Genomic DNA, 7,242 nt, shown 5'->3' on the forward strand with positions numbered 1-7,242 from the left:
TTTTAGTTCTTAACTGAATTCTTGCAGATCTGTGATACTGTTAAGACCAATGGGGTTGATCCCGAGGTCTAAAAGCTTATGCTTTTTCCATTTGCTGTAAAAGATAGAGCTAGAATATGGTTGGACTCTCAACCTAAAGATAGCCTAAACTCTTGGGATAAGCTGGTCACGGCTTTCTTAGCCAAGTTCTTTCCTCCTCAAAAGCTTAGTAAGCTTAGAGTGGATGTTCAAACCTTCAGACAGAAAGAAGGTGAATCCCTCTATAAAGCTTGGGAGAGATACAAGGAACTGACCAAAAAGTGTCCTTCTGACATGCTTTCAGAATGGACCATCCTGGATATATTCTATGATGGTCGGTCTGAATTATCTAAAATGTCATTGGACCATTCTACAGGTGGATCCATTCACCTAAAGAAAACGCCTGCAGAAGCTCAAGAACTCATTGACATGGTTGCTAATAACCAGTTCATGTACACTTCTGAGAAGAATCCTGTAAGTAATGGGACGCCTCAAAGGAAGGGAGTTCTTGAAATTGATACTCTGAATGCCATATTGGCTCAGAATAAAATATTGACTCAGCAAGTCAATATGATCTCTCAGAGTCTAAATGGATTGAAGGAATTATCCAACAGTACTAAAGAGGCATCTTCTGAAGAAGAAGCTTATGATCCTGAGAACCCTGCAATAGCAGAGGTGAATTACATGGGTGAACCCTATGGAAACACCTATAATTCCTCATGGAGAAATCACCCAAATTTCTCATGGAAGGATCAACAAAAGCCTCAACAAGGCTTTAATAATGATGGAAGAAACAGGTTTAGCAATAGCAAACCTTTTCCATCATCCACTCAGCAACAGATAGAGAATTCTGAGCAGAATCCATCTAGCTTAGCAAATATAGTCTCTGATCTATCTAAGGCCATTTTAAGTTTCATGAATGAAACAAGGTCCTCCATTAGAAATTTGGAGGCACAAGTGGGCCAGCTGAGTAAAAGAGTCACTGAAACTCCTCCTAGTACTCTCCCAAGCATTACAGAAGAAAATCCAAAGAGAGAGTGCAAGGCCATTGATTTAACCATCTTGGCCAAACCTACAAGGGAGGGGGAGGACGTGAATCCTAGTGAGGAAGACCTCTTAGGATGTCCAGTGACCAATAAGGAGTATCCCTTTGAGGAACCAAAGGAATCTGAGGCTCATCTAGAGACCATAGAGATTCCATTGAACCTCCTTCTGCCCTTCATGAGCTCTGATGAGTATTCTTCCTCTGAGGAGGATGAAGACATTACTGAAGAGCAAGTTGCTAAATACCTTGGTGCAATCATGAAGCTGAATGCCAAATTATTTGGTAATGAGACTTGGGAAGATGAACCTCCCTTGCTCACCAATGAACTGAATGCATTGGATAGGTAGAAATTACCTCAAAAGAAACAGGATCTTGGCAAATTCTTAATACCATGTACCATAGGCACCATGACCTTTGAGAAGGCTCTGTGTGACCTGGGGTCAGGAATAAACTTAATGCCACTCTCTGCAATGGAGAAACTTGGGATATTTGAGGTGCAAGCTGCCAGAATCTCATTAGAGATGGCAGACAACTCAAGAAAACAGGCTTATGGACAAGTAGAGGACGTGTTAGTAAAGGTTGAAGGCCTTTATATCCCTGCTGATTTCATAATCCTAGACACTGGGAAGGATGAGGATGAATCCATCATCCTTGGAAGACCTTTCTTAGCCACAGCAAGAGCTGTGATTGATGTGGACAGAGGAGAGTTGGTCCTTCAACTCAATAAGGACAACCTTGTGTTTAAGACTCAAGGATCTCCTTCTGTAACCATGGAGAGGAAGCATGAAAAGCTTCTCTCACTGCAGAGTCAACCAAAGCCCCCACAGTCAAACTCTAAGTTTGGTGTTGGGAGGCCATAACCAAACTCTAAGTTTGGCGTCAAACCCCCACATTCAAACTCTAAGTTTGGTATTGGGAGGTTCCAACCTTGTTCTGATTATCTGTGAGGCTCCATGAGAGCTCACTGTCAAGCTATTGACATTAAAGAAGCACTTGTTGGGAGGCAACCCAATGTTATTTAATCATATCTATTTTATTTTCTTCTTGTTATTTCGTGTTTTATTAGGTTGATGATCATATGAAGTCACAAAAACTACTGAAAAATCAAAAACAGAATGAAAAATAGCATTGAAAATAGCACACCCTGGAGGAGAGCAGTCTGGCGTTTAAACGCCAGAAACAAGCATCTGTCTGGCGTTTAATGCCAGAAACAGGCACCAAGCTGGCGTTTAACGCCAGAAACAAGCATCTGCCTGGCGTTAAACGCCAGAAACAGGCTACATTTGGGCGTTTAACGCCAGAAACAAGCAGCAGTCTGGTGTTAAACTCCAGGATTGCACAGCAAGGGCATTTTACACACCTAATTTGAGCAGGGATGTTAAGTCCTTGACCTCACTTGATTTGTGGACCCCACAGGATCCCCTCAGGATCTGTGGACCCCACAGGATTCCCACATCTTCTTCTCTCTTCTTCACACTTTTTCATAACTCTCTTCCCTAAATACCCTTCACCAATCACCTCAATCACTCTTTCCCATCACCTCTTCACCACTCACATCCATCCTCTCTTCCCCATAAACCCCACCTACCTCTAAAATTCAAATTCTTTTCCCTCCCAAACCCAACTCTAATGGCCGAACCCTACACCCCCCTCACTCCTATATAAACCCCTCTCTCCTTCTTCATTTTCACACAATACAACCCTCTCTTCTTCTCATTGGCCGAATACATCTTCTTCCTCCATCTCCTCCATTTTCTTCTTCTTCTACTACTTTCTTTCTTCTTTTGCTCGGGGATGAGCAAACATTTTAAGTTTGGTGTGGTAAAAGCATAGCTTTTTGTTTTTCCATAACCATTTATGGCACCTAAGGCCAGAGAAACCTCTATAAAGAGGAAAGGGAAGGCAATTGCTTCTACCTCTGAGTCATGAGAGATGGAGAAATTCATCTCAAAGGTCCATCAAGACCACTTCTATGAAGTTGTGGCCAAGAAGAAAGTGATCCCTGAGGTTCCTTTCAAGCTAAAAAAGAATGAGTATCCGGAGATCTGACTTGAGATCCAAAGAAGAGGTTGGGAAGTTCTCACCAACCCCATTCAACAAGTCGGGATCCTAATGGTTCAAGAGTTCTATGCAAACGCATGGATCACTAGGAACCATGATCAAAGTGTGAACCCGAATCCAAAGCATTGGCTCACCATGGTTTGGGAGAAATACTTAGATTTCAGTCCGGAAAATGTAAGGCTAGCGTTCAACTTGCCAATGATGGAAGAGAACGCATGCCCCTACACAAGAAGGGTCAACTTTGATCAAAGGTTGGACCAAGTCCTTATAGACATATGTGAGGAAGGAGCTCAATGGAAAATTGACTCAAGAGGCAAGCCGGTTCAACTAAGAAGGCATGACCTCAAACCAGTGGCTAGGGGATGGTTAGAGTTTATTCAACGCTCAATCATTCCTACTAGTAACCGGTCTGAAGTTACTATAGACCGTGCCATCATGATCCATAGTATCATGATTGGAGAGGAGGTAGAAGTTCATGAGATTATACCTCAAGAACTTTACAAGGTGGCTGACAAGTCCTCCACTTGGGCAAGGTTAGCCTTTCCTCACCTCATATGCCACCTCTGCAATTCGGCTGGAATTGACATAGAGGGAGACATCCTCATTGAAGAGGACAAGCCCATCACTAAGAAAAGGATGGAGCAAATAAGAGATCATGGACCTCAACAAGAGCATGAGGAAATTCCCCACCATGAAATCCCTGAGATGCCTCAAGGGATGCACTTTCCTCCACAAAACTATTGGGAGCAAATCAACACCTCCCTGGGAAAATTAAGTTCCAGCACGGGACAACTAAGGGTGGAACATCAAGAGCACTCCATCATCCTTCATGAGATTAGAAAAGATCAAAGAGCTATGAGGGAGGAGCAACAAAGGCAAGGAAGAGACATAGAGGAGCTCCAAAGCACCATTGGTTCTTCAAGAAGAGGAAGACGCCACCCTCACTAAGGTGGAATCATTCTTTAATCTCCTTGTTTATTTATTTTACTGTTTTTCGATTTTTGAGCCTTATGTTTTATTGATGTTTGTGTCTTTACTATATGATCATTAATGTTTAAGTGTCTATGTCTTAAAACTATGAATGTCCTATGACTCCATCACCTCTCTTAAATGAAAACTGTTTTAAAAACAAAAGAACAAGAAGTATAGGGTTTTGAATTCATCCTTGAAACTAGTTTAATTATTTTGATGTGGTGACAATACTTTTTATTTTTTGAATGAATGCTTGAACAGTGCATATGTCTTTTGAATTTGATGTTTATGAATGTTAAATATGTTGGCTCTTGAAGAAAAAGGAAAAAGGAGAAATGTTATTTGATAATCTGAAAAATAATAAAAGTGATTCTTGAAGCAAGAAAAAGCAGTAAATACAAAAGCTTGCAGAAAAAAAAATAGCGAAAAAAAAGAAAAAAAAAAGAAAAAGCAAGCAGAAAAAGCCAAAAGCTCTTTAAACCAAAAGGCAAGAGCAAAAAGCCAATAGCCCTTAAAACCAAAAGGCAAGGGTAATAAAAAGGATCCAAGGCTTTGAGCATCAGTGGATAGGAGAGCCTAAAGGAATAAAATCCTGGCCTAAGCGGCTAAACCAAGCTGTCCCTAACCATGTGCTTGTGGCGTGAAGGTGTCAAGTGAAAACTTGAGACTGAGCGGTTAAAGTCGAGGTCCAAAGCAAAAAGAAGAGTGTGCTTAAGAACCCTGGACACCTCTAATTGGGGACTTTAGCAAAGCTGAGTCACAATCTGAAAAGGTTCACCCAGTTATGTGTCTGTGGCATTTATGTATCCGGTGGTAATATTGGAAAACAAAGTGCTTAGGGCCACGGCCAAGACTCATAAAGTAGCTGTGTTCAAGAATCAACATACTGAACTAGGAGAATCAATAACACTATCTGAACTCTGAGTTCCTATAGATTCCAATCATTCTGAACTTCAATGGATAAAGTGATATGCCAAAATTATTCAAGAGGTAAAAAGCTACTAGTCTCGCTCATCTGATTGGAGCTAAGTTTCATTGATATTTTGGAATTTATAGTATATTCTCTTCTTTTTATCCTATTTGATTTTCAGTTTCTTGGGGACAAGCAACAATTTAAGTTTGGTGTTGTGATGAGCGAATAATTTATACGCTTTTTGGCATTATTTTTAAATAGTTTTAAGTATGATTTCGTTAGTTTTTAATATATTTTAATTAGTTTTTAAATAAAAATCACATTTCTGGACTTTACTATGAGTTTGTATATTTTTCTGTGATTTTAGGTATTTTCTAGCTGAAATTGAGGGACTTGAGCAAAAATCAGATTCAGAGGTTGAAGAAGGACTGCAGATGCTGTTGGATTCTGACCTCCCTACACTCAAAGTGGATTTTCTGGAGCTACAGAACTCCAAATGGCACGCTCTTAATTGCGTTGGAAAGTAGACATCCAGGGCTTTCCAGAAATATATAATAGTCCATACTTTGCTCGAGTTTAGACGATGCAAACTGGTGTTCAACGCCAGTTCCATGCTACATTCTGGAGTTAAACGCCAGAAACAGGTTGCAAAGTGGAGTTAAACGCCAGAAACAGGTTACAAAGTGGCGTTCAACTCAAAGAGAAGCCTCTACACGTGTAAAGCTCAATGCTTAGCCCAAGCACACACCAAGGGGACCCCAAAAGTGGATTTCTGCATCATTTACTCATTTCTATAAACCCTAGTAACTAGTCTGATATAAATAGGACCTTTTACTATTGTATTAGACATCTTTGATCAGTTTTATGCTATCTTAGACCTTTATGAGGCCTGGCCACTCGGCCATGCCTGGACCTTGTTCTTATGTATTTTTAACGGTAGAGTTTCTACACACCATAGATTAAAGTGTGGAGCTCTACTGTTCCTCATGAATTAATACAAAGTACTATTGTTTTTCTATTCAATTCAAGCTTATTCCGATTCTAAGATATTCATTCGCACTTCAATATGAATGTGATGATCGTGACAGTCATCATCATTCTCAACCTATGAACGCATGCCTGACAACCACTTCAGTTCTACCTTAGATTGAATGAATATCTCTGGGATTCCTTAATCAGAGTCTTCGTGGTATAAGTTAGAATCCATGGACGGCCATTCTTGAGATCCGGAAAGTCTAAACCTTGTCTGTGGCATTCCGAGTAGGATCTGTGAAGGGATGGCTGTGACGAGCTTCAAACTCGTAAGTGCTGGGCGTAGTGACAGACGCAAAAGGATCAATGGATCCTATTCCAGTATGATCGAGAAGCGACAGATGATTAGCCATGCAGTGACAGCGCATTGGACCATTTTCACTGAGAGGACAGGATGTAGCCATTGATAACGGTGATGCCTAACATACAACTTGCCATAGAAAAGAGTATAACTGATTGGATGAAGACAATAGGAAAGCAGAGGTTCAGGAGGAACGAACGCATCTCTATACGCTTATCTGAAATTCTCACCAATGAATTAAATAAGTATCACTATCTTTATTTTATATTTTATTTATCTTTTAATTATTAAATCTCTATAATCAATTGAATTCGCCTGACTGAGATTTACAAGGTGACCATAGCTTGCTTCAAACCAACAATCTCCGTGGGATCGACCCTTACTCACGTAAGGTTTATTACTTGGACGACCAGTGCACTTGCTGGTTAGTTGTCCAAAGTTGTCACAAAGAACTAAGATTATGAACGTGCGTATTGAGTTTTTAGTGCCGTTACCAAGAAATGGAACCGTCACGATTTCTGCGCACCACTTATCCTCAGTAAAAAAAATCAGAAAAGTAGAAATCATTGCTGCAAAATTAGTTTAAAAAGAATAAGGAGAGCATTTGAAAGCTTTGGTTCAGAATAACATACTAAATCTCTCATTTAGATCTTCTTTTACTTAAAAACATTTTGATCACTATATAAGCTTTGGTTCTAAAACTCGTATTACTTGATATCCATAAGCTTGTTAAAGCTAGTATTATATTTACAAGATTCTTAACAAAAATTGGACAACGGAATTCATCATAAAAGAACTGCACTTCTTCTCCTTTAGCAAGGACACCATCCATCCACTGCATCAAGAGATAGATTTAATTAATAACATCGAGTAACTATTAATTAATAACAATAATAGGAA

At 39.9% G+C, this 7,242-nt stretch overlaps 1 non-coding gene across 1 annotated transcript; it reads right to left on the reverse strand.

Annotated features, from left to right (window-relative positions):
• Positions 1 to 210: 210 nt before the first annotated feature.
• Positions 211 to 318, reverse strand: LOC112786989 (small nucleolar RNA R71). Its single transcript, XR_003194428.1, has one exon. It is a non-coding gene; the product is annotated as a small nucleolar RNA R71 (small nucleolar RNA).
• Between the last annotated feature and the right edge of the window lie 6,924 nt (positions 319 to 7,242).

This window comes from Arachis hypogaea, chromosome 20 (assembly GCF_003086295.3).
Source record: "Arachis hypogaea cultivar Tifrunner chromosome 20, arahy.Tifrunner.gnm2.J5K5, whole genome shotgun sequence".
Taxonomy (NCBI): Eukaryota; Viridiplantae; Streptophyta; class Magnoliopsida; order Fabales; family Fabaceae; genus Arachis; species Arachis hypogaea.